The 18,907-nt window shown below is 42.4% G+C and overlaps 2 long non-coding RNA genes across 2 annotated transcripts in view; one reads left to right on the top strand and one right to left on the bottom strand.

The window, feature by feature from the left end:
- Positions 1-18,907, top strand: part of LOC123602060 — a 35,570-nt gene that overhangs the window by 2,430 nt on the left and 14,233 nt on the right. The window contains exons 2-3 of the long non-coding RNA XR_006714346.1: positions 9,062-9,279; positions 14,422-14,555. This is a non-coding gene — a long non-coding RNA (uncharacterized LOC123602060). The remainder of the gene's footprint in view (positions 1-9,061; positions 9,280-14,421; positions 14,556-18,907) is intronic.
- LOC123602062 lies at positions 9,987-12,534 on the bottom strand. Its single transcript, XR_006714347.1, has 2 exons — positions 12,206-12,534; positions 9,987-10,256 (listed from the first exon to the last, which is right to left on the bottom strand). It is a non-coding gene; the product is annotated as an uncharacterized LOC123602062 (long non-coding RNA).

Here is an 18,907-nt window from a genome sequence, read left to right as displayed (position 1 = left end):
CGCAAAGGTCTGTTACTGTAGCAACTTGCAAGTCTTCAGAGTTCTTGGAGTATTTGTGGTTTGGCCTAGTTCAAAAATTCATGGTTCCACCTGGCGAGGACATATGGAAGGCCCAACTCCTTAGTAGCCTCCTGGCTCCATTTTAAACCCCCACCCCACCCCAGCATGAGCGACTCCATTTTATATCACCTTTCACAGTCTCACTGTTGGAAAAAAGAGCAGGATCATCAGCCTTTCGGTGTCCCAGACTGTTACACTACCAAATACCTCCAGGCTGCCCCCAGATACTATGGGGTGTTGATGCACTGGGACAATGGGGGTTGGTTAGAACCTGCAGCTACCCTCAGCCAGAAGGTGAGGAACCCATACTCTAGTGATGAGCTGGGACCCAAGAGAAGGATGGCAGCATTCATTAGAATGGCCTAAAGCTACAGCAGCCATAAGCTCTGTGATCTCTTTTTCTCCTTCTGCTCTCTCCTCCAAGCCTCCAACATGACAGAAACAGAAGCCTCACCACAGAATTCAGCATGAGGCTCAGAGGGCATAATAAAAGATCAAGAGGGCTTGTCAAAACGTCAGGCTGCCATTGCACAGAGCCCGAGACAGCTGCCCAGATGTTTACACTCAGATGTCTCCTGACTTGGGACTCCCCGTGCTCTCTCCTCCTGTGGCCATAGCTCCTTTCAGGATTCTGTGGTCAGAGACATTATTTTGAAAGGACATTTTGTCCCCCAATGGGCAGGAGAGAGAAAACAAGAGGAGGGCCAGCTTCATTTGAAGGTGGCGGGGGGGGGGGGGCAGGAGCAGGAGCCTGGGGCTGAGAAAGAGGCCACTTGAATCCAGGCTGTCCTTGCCATGGGGAGACAACTGTGGGTGTCCAAGTAAGGCCCAAACTCCTTGGAACTGCAGAGTTCTCGGCTCTGAGAAGGAGAGTGTTTTCCTGTATCAGAAAATTTTAAAGTTGTTTATTTTATGGCATAGCACTCTTTATTCAAAATGGATTTTGAAAAAAAGAAGGAAGCTGCTGTTGTTGAACTTGGAAAGGAGACCATTGAAAACTAATGGCCTAAAGAATTGCTCAAGTCCCTGACTGAAATGCCCAAGGGCGCCTCCGTCTTATGCCCTGCACTCCCCACCCCAAAGAGTAGATGGTGTTCTATCCACCATGTGGCCTAGATCCAACCTTATTTTGAAAGGAAATTTTCCCCCCAACAGGCAGGAGGGGGTGGCGGTGGTGAGTGTTAAAGTTGTGAAGTGATATTCAAACACTGGAACTGTTATTCTGTCCTGGAGGGAGAGAAGAAAGCTGAAACACGATCCGAGCCATGCTTTGTGACAATTAGTTGAAATGTGGCCATGGCTGGAAATCCCTTGACAAACAGGAGAAGAAAAAGTGCATGGGAGGAAATGAGAACACTATGCATGGCTCTGTAGTTGAGATCCTCAGTTTGCTCGAGGTTACCAAGGACTCCTCTGTTCTGCAAGAAATTTCTTCAGTCCCTTGAAGGTCTTCCTCCTATCATTGAAAGACACCTTCATTCCACCTTGGCTCATCCCAACAGATCACGAATTCAGAGACCTTCATGGCTGGATGTCAAAGGCCTCCAGCCTCTAAGAACCTCCTTCAGCATGCTGCCAATAGCTTCTGAGAGTCTGGTTTTCCTTAGACACCAGGGGAGGGGAGCTAGGTAGATCCATTTGGTGCCTCCTGATTCACCAGCTTGTAAAACATAAAGGTGGAATTCTAAGCATGCAGCTGGCTCAGAATCACTAATATACAAATCTTTATATTTACCTTGGGAAGTCAGTCAACCAATTAGCACTGAATGAACTTTATGGGAGTAACGTAATATTTAAAGTATTTCCCAAGTGCTACATCACATGAACGGACAAATCAGAATCGATGAGGGGCTGGAGTGAATCCTGGAGACCTCCTGTTTGCCCAAGTTGGTAGATGATGTTATGGGTAAAATTGTATGTTTTGGGTAGAATTTCAACACATCAATTTGGGGAGGATGGGTCATATGTTGAAATCCTAACTCAGAACCTGAGAATGTGACCTTATTTGGAATAGGATCACTGTGGATGTATTAAGAGGACATCGTACTGGAGTAGGTGGACCCCTAATCCAAATGACTATTGTGCTTATAAAAAGGGGGAATTTGGACCCAGAGACTCACACAGGAAGAACACCATGTGAACATGGAGGTGGAGACCAAGGTGATGATCTCTGATCAGGTTACAAGCCCAAAGATTGTCAGGAAACTACCAGAAGCTAGAGGGGAGGTCTGGAATAGATCCTTCTCTAAAAACAGCTTCAGAGGGAACACCTGCATTTCAGATGTCTACTCTCAGAATTGTAAGACCTCACATTTCTGTTGTATAAGCCTCCCAGTGTGTGGACTTGAGTTACAGCCATCCTAGCAAACTGGTACAGTTGATGAGGCAGTCTGGGAGTCCCAGGGGTGGAGCACGGATGGCAGGGGGAGAACGTTTGGTGGCTCAGAGCAGTGTCTGTTGACCAACAGGGATGAAAGCAGTTCAGTATTTTCCAATCAGTTTGACCATACCTTTGCACACAAGCTGATTGTCTGGACTGACTGGAAGATCACAGGGGTGGGGAGGAGGTGCTCACAGTGTCTCACTTCCAGGGATGTGTAAGAAAGTGAGAGAGAAGTAGTTTTCTGGAGAGTTAAGGATGCACTGTTTTTTTTTTTCTTTTAATATTTATTTAGTTTTGACAGAGAAAGAGCATGAGCAGCGGAGGTGGGCAGAGAGAGAGAGAGGGAGACACAGAATCTGAAGCAGGCTCTAGGCTCCCAGATGTCACCGCAAACCCCAGTGCAGGGCTCGAACCCACAAGCTGTAAGATCATGACCTGAGCTGAAGTCGGATGCTTAACAGACTGAGCCACCCAGGTGCCCCCCAGAATGCACCTGCTTTAACAGGGGGATTGCAGATTTTTACTGAGGGCGATGTTAGTTTTGTGAGGAACTCAAATTCCATTTCATATTGTGCACCTACTATTAGCTGCTTAGGTGCACTAGGCACTGACAGAAGTAGCAGAAGCCTGAGACTCAGCCTCTTGCAATTTCTTGCATGTTACTTGCAAAGACAAGATTATGTCATTTGAAAGAGAACTTTACATTAAACAGTCAAAACTTAAAATTTAAGTACAATATGATGCATATAAGTTGTTATTTTAAGAGCCAGCTCAGGTGACTAAACTTGGATTAAAGATTCCGATCAGTGGCACAAAAACAGACACTCAGATCAATGGAACAGAATAGAGAACCCAGAAATGAACCCACAAACATATGGCCAACTAATCTTTGACAAAGCAGGAAAGAATATCCAACGGAAACAAGACAGTCTCTTCAGCAAATGATGCTGGGAAAACTGGACAGCAACATGCAGAAGAATGAACCTGGACCACTTTCTTACACCATACACGAAAATAAACTCAAAATGGATGAAAGACCTAAACGTAAGACAGGAAACCATCAAAATCCTCAAGGAAAAAGCAGGCAAAAACCTCTTTGATCTTGCCTGCAGCAACTTCTTACTCAACACATCTCCAGAGGCAAGGGAAACCAAAGCAAAAATGAACTATTGGGACCTCATCAAAATAAAAAGCTTCTGCACAGCAAAGGAAACAATCAGCAAAACTAAAAGACCACTGACAGGATGGGAGAGGATATTTGCAAACGACATATCAGATAAAGGGTTAGTATCCAAAATCTATAAAGAACTTATCAAACTCAACACACACAAAAAAACAAATAATCCAGTGAAGAAATGGGCAAAAGACATGAATAGACACTTCTCCAAAGAAGACATCCGGATGACCAACCAACACATGAAAAAATGCTCAACATCACTCATCATCAGAGAAACACAAATCAAAGCCACATGGAGACACCACCTTACACCTGTCAGAATGGTTAACATTAACAACTCAGACAACAACAGATGTTGTCAAGGATGCGGAGAAAGAGGATCTCTTTTGCATTGTTGGTGGGAATGCAAGCTGGTGCAGCCACTCTGGAAAACAGTATGAAGGTTCCTCAAAAAACTAAAATAGAACTATACTACAATCCAGCAATTGTACTACTAGGTATTTACCCAAGGGATACAGGTGTGCTGTGTCAAAGGGGCACATGCACCCCAATGTTTATAGCAGCACTATCCACAATAGCCAAAGTATGGAAAGAGCCCAAATGTCCATCAATGGATGAATGGATATAGAAGATGTGGTATATATATACAATGGAGTATTACTCAGCAATCAAAAAGAAGGAAATCTTGACGTTTGCAACTACGTGGATAAAACTGGAGGGTATTATGCTAAGTGAAATTAGTCAGTCAGAGAAAGACAAAAATCATATGACTTCACTCATATGAGGACTTTAAGAGACAAAACAGAGGAACATAAGGGAAGGGAAGCAAAAACAATATAAAAACAGGGAGGGGGACAAAAACATAAGAGACTCTTCAATATAGAGAACAGAGAGTTGCTGGAGGGGTTTTGGGAGGGGGGATGGGCTAAATGGGTAAGGGGCACTAAGGAATCTACTCCTGAAATCATTGTTGCACTATATGCTAACTAACTTGGATGTAAATTTAAAAAGTAAAGGAAAAAAAAAAAAGAAAGGAGAGATTACCAAGGACTAAAGTCAGGGGTGGGGAAGGTGGAGTTATTCCTTCAAGAGTGCAGCGGACATTTTCAATCTGGATGTAACTCATACTCTTCATGAGTACAGAGGTTATTTTTTTTTTTTTAATTAAAAAAATTTTTTTTTCAACGTTTATTTATTTTTGGGACAGAGAGAGATAGAGCATGAACGGGGGAGGGTCAGAGAGAGAGGGAGACACAGAATCGGAAACAGGCTCCAGGCTCTGAGCCATCAGCCCAGAGCCTGACGCGGGGCTCGAACTCAAGGACCGCGAGATCATGACCTGGCTGAAGTCGGACGCTTAACCGACTGCGCCACCCAGGAGCCCCACAGAGGTTATTTTCAATTTGGGGTAACTCATAGTAATGGGTACAAAGAATTTTGAATGTAATTAATGCCACTGAGTATATGCTTACAAATATTACAAGGATAAATGTTATGTATATTTCTTCACAATAAAATTGTAAAAAAAAAAAAAAAAAAGAAAAAAGAAAAAAGATTCCTATCAGTCTTGGAAGCTCATTTGTGAGATGGACAGCCGTGAAATACTCAGGCTGATAGTTCACATCTTTTTCTGCCCCTCCTTCCCCGGCTCTAGTTTGCAAGTTGCTCAGAATATTTGGCTATGAGGGACACCTGGGTGGCTCAGTCGGTTGAGCATCCAACTCTTGATTTCAGCTCAAGTCATGATCCCACAGTTGGTGAAATCGAGCCCTGCGTTGGGCTCTGCGCTGACAGTGCAGAGACTGCTTGGGATTCTCTCTCTCTCTCTGCCTCTCGCCCACTCATGCTCATGCCCTCTCTCTCTCAAAACAAATAAACATTAAAAAAAAAAAAAGAATATTTGGATGTGAGCATTCCTCTCAGATTGCGGGTTCTTTCTAAAAGAACCGGAACAGACGTGTGGGCTTTCCACTTGTGTTGTCAATGTTATTCTCCCAATTTCTTTTTTTAAGTCTCCATGTGGACATTTTTAATTTAGTTTAACATTTTAATTTTGTTTTCTGTGAGCCCTTTCTTGTTGTGAAATGTTAGGATGGTTAGTGCGTGTTCCATTAACTTCCGCTCAAGCCTATGGAGGTTTCCAGTCTGCTGAGGGCACATGGATGGGGGCCAGACCCATAACTGTTGGCTGGGCGCTGACCCTTTCTAGCAACTGCCGATGGGGTGTTCTCTGCGTGCTGAGGAAACTGGGTCTGACTGGCAGGAAGGGGAGGGAATGGGCGAGGCTGAAACGCAGGCAGCAACGGGTCTTCCCAGAAGAGGCAGAATTTGCCAAGGGACATATGGGGACATGGGGCCTGCCAGGGACACGGGGCCCCACTCACACCAGGGTGGAGCAGACTCAGCTTTACTTCCTCCAAATGCAAGTGTATTTAAACGAGGAGGACAGGGACAAGTTCCCGTCCCTCCCAGGGAACTCTTGACTCGCTTTAATCAGATGTTTGTGGGCTCTTGGCCTGGCACACAGAAGAGCAATGACGGAGAGAGAACTGAAGAGGAGGAGGAGGGCATCAGGAAATGGGTGTGACCATGGTTTTTGTTCCTTGTAGTTGGACTCTGAAGATTTCTGAAAATGGTCACAACCTGTTTTGTATGTTTCCAGGATAAATGAAGTTTTCTTCAAGGTCATGTAACACTTCACAGTGAGGCGGGGGTGTCTCTCTCAACGATGCCCATGGTGCCCCGTACAAAGCCTTGCACATATTAGACATTCTGGGAATGTGTATCTGCTAAATTTAGATGAATTCCTAAAGGTCATGTGTGTGTGTGTGGATTCCATTTTTATAAGCTGGATTGCACTTTAAAAGCATATGGGGAGCACATTGAAAGGAATACTGCATTGGCTCATTTTGTGAAATTAGTATCCACTTCCTGATTTATTTGTTTTATAAGCAGAAGTAGGCTTGTATGGTTTCCTTAAAAACCAAGCACACAGATGCTCCGTTCCCCATCTGCAAGGTGATGGGACAGGACTCGGCAATTTTGGATATTCCTTCCAATGCTACAATTATAAAGCCTTAGAAACTACTTCCAGTTAACATGAAGATTTAGAAATTGAGAGATATGGTTGCCTTTTCTGCTTTGAGCGACAGGGGAAAATAAGTAGAGTGGTTCTTCTCAAGTTTTGTCATCTTTCCATTTACTCATCACATACTGCAGTTACGTTCACCTGAAATAGCAATTATTTGTAGTAAGCCACACTCACCTCTCACATGATGCCCATCTCTACTCTGGATTAGTTTCATCGCTTGCTTTTTGATATGCTTTCTTGGCTACAAAGAACTGAGCTCTGGGGCTCCTGGGTGGCTCAGTCGATTAAGCGCCCGACTTCAGATCAGGTCATGATCTCACTGTCCGTGAGTTCCAGTCCCGTGCGTTGGGCTCAGTGCTGAGTGTGGAACCCGTTTCAGATTCTTTCTCTCTCTCCCTCTCTCCCTCCGCCACCTCCTCCACTTGTGCTCTCTCTCTAAAATAAATTTTTAAAAAAGACAAAGAGCTCAATTAAAAAATAAAATTTAAAGTAGTTTTAGATTTACAGAAAACTTGTAAGAGTACTACAGAGGGTGGGTTTTTTTAAGTGAGAATGAGAGTGTGTGTGTGAGTTGGGGAGGGGCAGAGGGAAGGGGATAAAGAGAATGCCCAGCCTGGTGCCCGATGCAGGGGCTCAATCCCACAACCCTGGGATCATGACTGAGCTGAAATCAAGAGTCGGACAGTCAACTGACTGAGCCACCCAGGCAACCCAGTACAGAGGGTTCTATACCCAGCATCAAGTTGTCCCCAGTGTCAATATCTTACATTAGTATGCACAATTGTCAAAACTAGTGAGTCAATACATTATTATTAACTAAAGTCCATACTTTATTTGAATTTCCTTGGTTTTAACCTGATATCCTCTTCTGTCCCAGGACCTCATCCAGGATATATTATATTGAAACATCCTTTCTCCTTAGGCTCCTCTGGACCAGGACAGGTCCTCATATTTTTCTTGTTTTTGACCTTGGCAGTTCGAAGGAGTATGGGTCAGGCTACTTTCCAGACTGGCCCTCGGTTTTGGTTTGTCTGATGTTTTCCTCATGGTCAGGTTCAGGGTTCTTGAGGGGGACACCACCAGGGCTAAGTCCCATCCTCACCACAGCACATGCAGGTTTCATGCTGTCCACTGACATCAAGCTTGATTACATAGCAGTGGCAGTGTTTATTGGGAGGTCTCCAACCGTGCCCTTCTTTCCATGCTGTACTCTGGAAGGAGGTCGCTATGCACAGCCCACGCTGAAGGGATAGGACGTTTTGAGAGTATTGATTCAAGAGCAGAGGACCCTACATGAATTGTGTGAATTTCTTTTGTACAGCAGATTTCTCTACTCTTATTTCTTTATTTACCCACTCATTGCGTCAGGGTGGACTCAGATATTTATTTTCTTTTTTTTTTTTTTAATTTTTTTAACGTTTTTATTTTTGAGACAGAGAGAGACAGAGCATGAACGGGGGAGGGGCAGAGAGAGAGGGAGACACAGAATCGGAAGCAGGCTCCAGGCTCTGAGCCATCAGCCCAGAGCCCGATGCGGGGCTCGAACTCACGGACCGTGAGATCGTGACCTGAGCTGAAGTCGGACGCTTAACCGACTGAGCCACCCAGGCGCCCCTCAGATATTTATTTTCTACTTTGGGTTATAATCCAATACTCAGTTATTTATTTCGTTGCTCAGATTGTTTCAGGTTTGGCCACTGTGAGTTCTTTCAGTCTGCTCTTTCTTTTTTAAGTTTTTCTATTTTATTTATTTTGAGAGCGAGAGAGTGGGGCTTAATCTCCATCCTGGAATCATGACCTGAGCCAATATCAAGAGTCAAATGCTTAAATGACTGAGCCACGCAGGCACCCCTTTAAGTTGGCTCTTGAGTCCCCTTGACATGCACCCACCATCTTTTTTGAGCCCTTCCTTACTTCCTGGCACCACAACATTTTCCAGGCTCGTCTTGTATATTCCCAACCCCAGCCCTAAGACCAGCCCTTTCTCCAGTGAGCCCTGTTCCCTTTTATTGAAGAATGGTGTTTAGAATCCAAGATCTGGGTGCTGGGTGTGTTCACTGCCACCAGGGTGTGGCACTTCTTTCCTTTTGCTTCTTCTGGACCCTCTTAGCAGACAGACTAAAGAAGTATGTGGGCATGCCAACTAATGTATATACGCATCTAGAAATAGTACTATACATGTCCATCTGTATCTAGAGGAAACTAAATGTTCATACTAATGTCTCCAATTCTAATCCATTGCCACACATTTTTAGACATTGCAACTGTGGAGAAATATAAAGCCAACCTGACTTCTGCCCTTCTACATAATTCACGTTTCCTAAAAGTTTTGCTTATCTTTGAAATTCAGCAAATTCACCAGGCCATATATTGGAATTCATCATTAGCACTGGACCCTGACTCCATGAGATGGACAGATGTGTTTAGAGGGCAAGCCCAGGAAGCCACCTCCTCTATGACTCCCAGCTGAGCCCCACGGTGGTGGCTGAAATCTTGGGACAAGGAATTCTTAACTTCAGCCTTTCTTACTGCCCAGCTGAGGGAAAACCTTAGGGCAAGGAATTCCAAGTAAGGAATCTGTAATTCTTTCAAAGTCACTCAATTTTAAAATTTATGTTTAAATTTGTGCAAAGGAAAAGTCACTATCTGTGTGGTATACAGTTCCATGGCCTTTGACAAACATATAGAGAAGTGTACCTATGACCACAGTCACAATAGGGAACAGTCCACGTGCCGCCCAGATGCCGTCCTGTTGCCCTTTGTAGTCAACACCCCCCCAACCTTTGTTAACCACTGACCTGTTCTTCATCCCTATAGTTTTGTCATCTCCAAGATGTCATATAAATGGAATCTTATAGTATGCAGCCTTTTGGATGTGGTTTATGTCACTTAGCAAAAATACTTGGAGATTTCTCCATGTTATTGCATAAAATCACTTGCTTTTTTTTTTTTTAAGTTTATTTATTTATTCTGAGAGAGAGACAAAGATCACAAACGGGATGAACAGAGAGAGAGGGAGAAAAATCTCAAGCAGGCTCCACACTGAAGGCACAAAGCCCGATGTGGGGATCAAACCCATAAGCTGTGAGATCATGACCTGAGTCGAAGTCGGACACTCAACCGACTGAGCCACCCAGATGCCCGGTAAAATCACTTACTTTTAATATTGCTATCCAGGTACTACATCAGCATAGTTTAGATTTTTGCACTAGTGATTCCCTTGAATGTCTGTATTAGTTTCCTGAGGCTACATAACAAATGACCACAATCTTGGGGACTTAAAACACCGATTTATTAACTCACAGTTTCTAAGGGTCTGGACTCCAGGCACATCTTGACTAAGTCTTCTTTCTGTTGAGAGTCTCACAAGGCTGCAAACAACATCTCATCTGCTACCTCCTCTGAGGCTTACAAACCTCCTGTAAGCTCACTGGTGATGGGTAGAATTCAGTTCCTTGCAGCTATCTATCAGATTGGGGTCCTTGCCCTGTCAGCACATTGACTGTAGGGCAGTGAAACTAATTTTGGATTTCTGACCTCCAGAACTATAAAAGAAGAAAGTGGTCTGTTTTAAGTCACTAAGTTTGTGGTAATTTGTTAGAGCAGCAATGAAAAATGAATAAATACATTGCACATTAGAAGTGAAGTAAATTGGGGCACCTGGGTGGCTCAGTCAGTCCGTTAAGCATCTGACTTTGGCTCAGGTCATGATATCACAGTTTGTGAGTTCAAGCCCCGCATCAGGCTCTGCTGACAGCTCGGAGCCTGGAGCCTGCTTCAGATTCTGTGTCTCCCTCTCTCTCTGCCCTCCCCTGCTCGTACTCTGTATCTCTCTATCAAAAATAAATAAACATTAAAAAAAAAAAAAAGTGAAGTAAATGTTCATAGGATATGTTAAAATAGAATAGAGATTCTCAAATTCTTTTAATTGCCAACTCTTGGTAAGAAAACCATTTGCTGGGGCACCTGAGTGGCTCAGTCAGTTAAGTGTCTGACTTCGGCTTAGGTCATGACCTCACACTTGGTGAGCTCAAGCCCTAAATCAGGCTCACGGCTGTCAGCGCAGAGCCAGCTTCAGATCCTCTGTCTCCCTCTCTCTCTCTGACCCTCCCTCACTTGTGCTCTCTCAAAAATAAAATAAACATTAAAAAAGAAAAAGGAAAAACATCTTATATCAATATCCAATATGAGCAAGCAAACACAGTGGTACACACAGGAAAACATAATTGAAAGTTTTACAAATCATTTATTTTTACAAAGTATACTCTGATATTTTCTGTAATGTTTTATTCTCTTTCTTTCTTTCTTTCTTTCTTTCTTTCTTTCTTTCTTTCTTTCTCCCTTCCTTTTTAATGCTAGTTAGGACCCACTAAATTGATTCCATAATCTTCTGATGAGTATCCTGAAAAATGCTGGAGCTCAGGGCCCTACAGTGGATAGACGGGATCAAGTTGAGATGGGTTTAAAAAAAAAAAATTTTTTTTTAATGTTTTATTTATTTTGAGACAGAGAGAGATAGAGCATGAACAGGGGAGGGGCAGAGAAAGAGGCAGACACAGAATCCAAAGCAGGGTCCAGGCTCTGAGCTGTCAGCACAGCGGGGGTCGAACCCACAAACCGGGAGATCATGACCTGAGCCGAAGTCAGATGCTTGACTGACTGAGCCACCCAGGCGCCCCAAGTTGAGATGGGTTTTAAGTGTCAAACTCTTGGGGCACCTGGATGTCTCAGTCAGTTAAACGTCCGACTTTGGCTCAGGTCATGATCTCTTGGTTCGTGGGTTTAAGCCCTGTGTTGGGCTCTGTGCTGACAGCTTGGAGCCTGGGGCCTCCTTGGGATCCTCTGTCTCCCTTTCTCTCTGCCCCTCCCCCGTTCATGCTCTGTCTTTCTCAAAAATAAATAAGCATTAAAAAAAATAAAGTCAAACTCTTGACAGAATATGACAAATGCTTCATAGTAGCTCACAGTTGGTGGCACTGCCATCAGGGGCCTAAACAGATAACAGTGCAAAGTTTTCCTCTGAAACTCTGAATCCTCTACTTCAATGGTTCTCAACTGAGGGTGATTTTGCAGCCCAGGGGATCTTAGGCGATGTCTGGAGACATTCTCTGTTACAACTGGGACACAGGCTACTTACCAGCACCAAATGTGCACAGGCTGGGGATACTATGGCTAATGATTCTACAAGGCAAAGGACAGTCCGTAGAACACTAAATTATCCAGCCCCAATGTCAGCAGTGCCAAGGTGGAGAAACCAAGTTCTAGTCGCATCTTCTCTTGGTCAGCTGTGTCCAGACTGACTTTTTCCATCTCTCTGGCTTCCCCAGGTTTGTCCTCCCTTACTATGTCCTGTGGTCCACAATTATGCCTTTCCTACCTAGCATAAAACATTCACAAGCTCTTGGGAACTAGCTTTGTGTTTTAGTCCGTTTGGACTGCTGTAACAAATACCACAGACTGGGTCGCTTATAAACAACAGAAATTTATTTCTCACAGTTCTCACAGTTCTGGAGGCTGGAGGTCCAAGATCCGGGTGCCGGAGTGGGCAAGCGAGGGCCCTCTTCTGGGTCACAGACTTCTTGTGGCTTCCCATGGCGGAAGAGGCTAGCAAGCTGTCTGGGGTCTCTTATACAAAGGCACTAATCCCATTCATGAAGGTTCTACCCTTGTGACCTCATCACTTCTTTTCATGATATCACCATGGGGATTAGATTTCAACATATGAATTTGGGGAGGACACAAATGTTCAGACCACAGCAGCTTGTGATAGGTGACAGCTGTATTTTTTAAAAGTTTATTAATGGGGGCGCCTGGGTGGCGCAGTCGGTTACGCGTCCGACTTCAGCCAGGTCACGATCTCGCGGTCCGTGAGTTCGAGCCCCGTGTGGGGCTCTGGGCTGATGGCTCAGAGCCTGGAGCCTGTTTCCGATTCTGTGTCTCCCTCTCTCTCTGCCCCTCCCCCGTTCATGCTCTGTCTCTCTCTGTCCCCAAAATAAATAAACGTTGAAAAAAAAATTAAAAAAAAAAGTTTATTAATGAATCTGAGGGGTGCCTGTGTGGCTCAGTTGGTGGTCGAGCGTCCAACTCTTGATTTCGGCTCAAGGTCATGATCCCCGGGTCATGGGATCTAGCTCTGTGTCGGGCTCCACACTGAACATGGAGCCTGCTTAAGATTCCTCTCTCTCACCCTCTCTGCCCCTCTCCTCCGCTTTCGCGCACGCACTCTCTCTAAAATAAAAAATACGTATATTAAAAAAAAGTTTATTAATGAATCGGAGAGCAGTGATTGGTGAGGCGTTCAAGGGATACTGTCGACACACAGTGGCTTATTTCAGGCTGCTACTTTCAGTGAACTACATACCCAGACCTGCAGACTCTTTGTTTCAAACTTCCAAAAGTACCGGGGCACTTGGGTGGCTCAGTTGGTTGAGCATCTGACTCTGGATTTCGGACTCAGGTAACCATCTCACAGTTTGTGAGTTCAAGCCCCACATCAGGCTCTGCGCTGACTGAATGGAGCCTGCTTGGGATTCTCTCCCCACCTCCCGCCCTTCCCCCACTAACTCTCGCATGCACGCACTCTCTCTCTCTCAAAAATAAATAAATTGGGGCACCTGCTGGCTGGCTCAATTGGTTAAGCCTCCGACTTCGGCTCAGGTCATGATCTCGCGGTCCGTGGGTTCAAGCCCCACGTTGGGCTCTGTGCTGACAGCTCAGAGTCTGGAGCCTGCTTCGGATTCTGTGTCTCCCTCTCTCTCTGCCCCTCCCCCGCTCACGCTCTGCCTGTCTCAAAAAAATAAGTAAACATTTTTAAAAATTTTAAAAAATAATAAAATCTACTGGTTTAGGTTATTAGGTTTTCCTTCAGTCAGATGTGAAGTACATTTGGAATTCATTCAAATAGGACACAGGTAGCACTGGTCCCTTTGAAAACTGAGAAGATGATGACTTTCTGCATTATCAGGCCATTTAGGAGCTTCCTTCACCCTAAAAATAATTTTTCCCAGCATCCCTGATTCTGTATGTTCTCTCGCAGGGCACTAAGAAGGCAGCTTAAGGGTAGAAGGCATAGTCAGTAACCAGCTTCTGCTGTTTCCACAAATAACTGGTATAAAAAATACCATATATTTAGGAAATAACATCTAATTAAAGCCAACACAGGACAATTCTCTGAGGGAGGCCCAGGCCACATGCATGGGTCCAGCTCACTGGGGTATGGGTGGTGCTTAGTGTCAAAGGGTGGAGTGTGAAAATAATCCATTTTAGCCTTCATATTTGGTGGTGATGGGGTGGGGGTGACTTTGGAAAAGAAGAGTCACATGCATTGTTAATTCCAGAATGAATGGTTTTGTGGTTTGGGTATTATTGTCTCTTGTAGTTTCACAGGAACATGAAAGCACCTATAAATAAACTGCAGGAAGTGGGAGATACATTTACAAAGAGGGTTTTAAACATAATAATTAGAATTCCTGACTTCTGAAACTAAGATAGCTTTACAGTGGAAAGCACTCTGATTTCTGTGTTGCAATATGTAGCCCCTCTCCCACCCCAGGGTAGGGGTTGGGGGCTGGGTTGGAGCAGTGGTGAGGAGCTCGAATGGTGAAGGAAGGTTGACTGAGAGACAGGGTTCCAGAAGGTCAATGTGCCAAGCAGAGCAAACCCCTGCAAGTGAAAAATACTCTTTACTAACCAGTCTATATTTGTATATAGTTCCCTCTGGAGCAAAGGCAAATAAATTTAATAATTTAAAAAAAAAAAAAAAAGCAATGATTTCATCATGCGCTGATGTGACCTGGGCATGACACACGGATTAGTTCGTGTAGCCTTCACAGTAATTCGATGAGGTAAGTACCATCGGCGTTCCCACTTACACACGAGAAAATTGAGGCTCACAGGGACTGAGGGTTTGGATTAACAAGGGGCCATGTGAGGATTAGAAATGGGACAATTTGACTCTAGAGGCCATGCAGGTAATCAGTCCTGGAGCATGCAGTGCGTGGGCTCAAGGTGAAAGCAATGGCTGGTTGAAATATGGACAGCTGAAATAGAAACGTCTGTGAGTTTCTTTTTCCTTTTCCCAGTCCTATCAATTTTTTTAACCGAAATATATTTCACATATACCATTGTGTAAATTTAAGGTGTACATGTTGATTTTATACATGTACATAATGCAGGATGATTGTCAATGTTGTTAGCACCTCTACCATATCACATATCATTTGTTTTCTGTGGTGGAAATAACTAAAATCTGGGCTCTTGGCAAGTTTGATTTTTTTCTGATTTTTTTAAATGTTTACTTATTTTTGAGAGAGAGAGAGAGCAAGACAGTAAGGGGCAGAGAGAGAAGGAGACACAGTATCTGAAGCAGGCTCCAGGCTCCGAGCTGTCAGCACAGAGCCTGACGTGGGGCTTGAACTCACAAACCGCAAGATCATGACCTGAGCCAAAGTTGGACACTTAACCAACCGAGCCACGCAGGTGCCCCAAGTTTGATTTTTGTAATACAATCTTGTTATCTGTAATCACCATACTATACATAGATTTCCAGGATTCTTTTTCTTTTTTCTCCACCACCCAAGTGTCCTTTTTTAAAAAAAAATTTTATTTAAGCATATTTGATACAGTGTTATGTTAGTTTCAGGTACACAACAGTGATTCAACTTCTCTGTATATGGTGTGTTCACCCCAAGTGTAGCCCCCATTTGTCACCATACAATGCTATTACAGTATCATTGACCATCATTCCCATGCAGTTCCTTTTATTCCCATGACTTATTCATTCCATAAATGGAAACCTGTATCTCCCACTCTTCTCCACCCATTTTGTCCATCCTCCAACCCCGCCCCCCCCCCACTGACCTCCCCTCTGGCAACCATCAGCTTGATCTCTGTATTTATAGACTTGATTCTGCTTTTTGTTTGTTTATTCATTTGTTTTGCTTTCTAGAGTTCACATATGAGTGGAATCATATGGTATTTGTCTTTCCTACTCTGACTTATTTACTTAGCATAACACACTCTAAGTCCATGCATCTTGTCCCAAGTGGCAAAAATATCATTCTTTTTATGGCTGTGTAGTATTCCATTGTATATTTAAACTACAACTTCTCCATTTACTTATCTGTTGATGGACACTTGGGTTGGTTCCATATTGTAGCTACTGTAAATAATGCTATAATAAACAGGGGTGCGTATATCTTTACAAATTAGTGTTTCATTTCTTTGGGTAAATATCCAGTAGTAGAATTGTTGGATCTTATGGTATTACTATTTTTAATTTTTTGAGGAACTTTATATTGCTTTCCACAGTGGCTGTGCCAGTTTACATTCCCACCAACAGATTCCTTTTTCTCCACATCTTTGCAACACTTATGATTATCTTTTTTATTTTAGCCATTCTGACAAGTGTGAGGTAATACTTCATTGCGGTTTTACTTTGCATCTACCCCTCATGATGAGTAATGTTGAGCATCTTTTCATGTGTATATTGGCCATCTGTATGTCTTCTTTGGAAAAATGTCTATTCAGGTCTTCTGCCCATTTTTTAAGTGGACTATTTGGTTTTCTTTGTGTTGAGTTGTAGAAGTTCTTTATATATTCTGGGCATCAATCCCTTATTGAACAGATTATTAGCAAATATCTTCTCTCATTCAGTAGGTTGCTTTTTAGTTTTGTTGATGGTTTCCTTCAATGTGCAAAACTTTTAATTTTGATGTAGTCCTAATGGTTTATTTTTGTTTTTGCTTCCTTGCCTGAGGAGACATTTCTGGACAAATGTTGCCAATGCCAAAGAAATTACTGCCTGTGTTCTCCTCTACAACTTTTATGGTTTCATATCTCACATTTAAATCTTCAATCTATTTTGAGTTTATTTTTGTGTATGGTGTTAGAAAGTGGTCCAGTTTTATTCTTTTGCAGGTAGCTGTCCAGTTTTTTCCAGCACCATTTTTTGAAAATACTGTCTTTTCCCCATTGTATATTCTTGACTCCTTTTCCATAGATTAATTGACCATATAAGCATGGGTTTATTTCTGGGCTGTATTCTGTTCCATTGATTTATGTGTCTATTTTTGTGCCAGTACCGTACTGTCTTCATGATTACAGCTTTGTAATACAGCTTGAAGTCTGGAATTGTGATACACAGCATTGTTCTTCTTTCTCAAGATTGCTTTGGCTATTTTGGGTCTTTGTAGTTTGTACAAATTTTAGTATTGTTTGCTCTAATTCTGTTAAGAATGCTATTGACATTTTCATAGGGATATTGCTGAATTTGTAGGTTGCTTTTGGTACTATGGACATTTTAATGATATGAATTCCTCCAATCCATGATCATAGACTATCTTTCCATTTGTTTGTGTTGTCTTCAATTTCTTTCATCGGTGTTTTATAGTTTTCAGAGTACAAGTCTTTCACTTCTTTGGTTAAGTATATTCTTAGGTATTTTGTTATTTTTGGTGCAATTGTAAATGGAATTGTTTTCTTAATTTCTCTTTATGCTACTTCATTATTAGTGTATAGAAACACCACTGATTTAGGGGCACCTGGGTGGCTCAGTCAGTTAAGCATCTGACTTCAGCTCAGTTTATGATTTCATGGTTTGTGGGTTCAAGTCCTGTGTTGGGCTCTGTGCTTACAGATCAGAGCCTGGAGCCTGCTTCGGATTCTGTGTCTCCCTCTCTCTCTGCCCCTGCCCGGCTTGTACTCAGTCTCTCTCTGGTTCTCAGAAATAAATGTTTAAAAAATTAAAAAAAAAAAAAAACCACTTATATCTGGGTAGTAATTTTGTACAGAACTTATTTTATACTAGTTTCAAGTTTGTACCATTAAACATCTCTCCCATTTCCTTAACCACCAGCCCCTTGTAACCACCATTCTACTCTGTTTTCATGAGTTCAGCTTTTTTTAGATTCCATATATAAGTGATATCATACAGAATTCTTTCCCCGTCTGACTTATCACACTTAGCATGATGCTCTCAAGGTCCATTCATGTTGTCACAAATATTTCATGACATATATCTATATATATCTTCTTATCCATTCTTCCTTTATGGGCATTTAAATTGTTTCTATATCTTGACTGTTGACTGTTGTGCAGAAGACTGCAATAAACATAATACTGCTTATGTTTCTTAAATATTGTGTTTTTATTTTATTAAGGTATATATCCAGATGTGGAATTATTGGATCATATGATAGGATTGTTCTTATTTTTTTGAGGAACCACCCTATTGTTTTCTGTGGTGGTATAAAAAAATGTGTGTTCCTACCAACAGTGCACAGAGTTCCCTTTTCTCTACATCCTCGGCAGTTCTTGTTATCTTCTGTCTTCTTGATGACAGCCATTTTAACAGGTGTAATGTGATATCTCATTGCGGCTTTGATTTGTATTTGATTTGCATTTGCTGATTAGTAATGTTGAGCCTCTTTTCATGTACCTGTTGGCCATCTGGATGTCTTCTTTAGAAAAATATCTATTTAGTTCCAATGTCCATTTTTAAATCTTTTTTTTTTTGTTATTGAGTTGTGAATTCTTTATATATATTGGATATTAACCCCTTGTCTCATATATGGTTTGCAAATATTTTCTCTCACTCTGTAGGTTGCCTTTTTCATTTTGTTGATTGTTTCTTTTGCTGTGGAGAAGCATTAGTCCTACTTGTTGATTTTTACTTTTGGTTGTTTGCGCTCTTGGTATCAATCCAGAAAATAATTGCCAAGAGCAATGTCAAGGAGCTTTGTTCCTGTGTTTTTTTCTAGGAGTTTTATGGTATCAGGTCATATCTTTAAGTCTTTGATCTACTTCAGGTTAATTTTTTTTAAGTTTTTATTTAAATTCCAGTTAGTTAACATACAGCATAGTTTCGGGTGTACAAAATAATGATTCAACCCTTCCATACATCACCCTGTGCTCATCACAAGTGCCCTCCTTAATCCCTATCACCTATTTAACCCATCTCCCCATCCACCTCTCCACGGGTAACCATCAATTTGTTCTCTATAGTTAAGAGTCTTTTTCTTGGTCTGCCTCTTCTTCCCCGTTTCTCATTTGTTTTATTTCTTAAATTCCTCATATGAATGAAATCATATGGTATTAGTCTTACTCTGACTTATTTAGCTTAGCATATTATTCCCTAGCTCCATCCATTTTTTGAAAATGACAAGATTTCATTCATTTCTTATGGCTGAGTAATATC

This window comes from Leopardus geoffroyi, chromosome A1 (genome assembly GCF_018350155.1).
Source record: "Leopardus geoffroyi isolate Oge1 chromosome A1, O.geoffroyi_Oge1_pat1.0, whole genome shotgun sequence".
In the NCBI taxonomy this organism is placed as follows: Eukaryota; Metazoa; Chordata; class Mammalia; order Carnivora; family Felidae; genus Leopardus; species Leopardus geoffroyi.
Note: the sequence above shows the minus strand (reverse complement) of the source record. Positions and strands in the feature narration are given on the sequence as shown.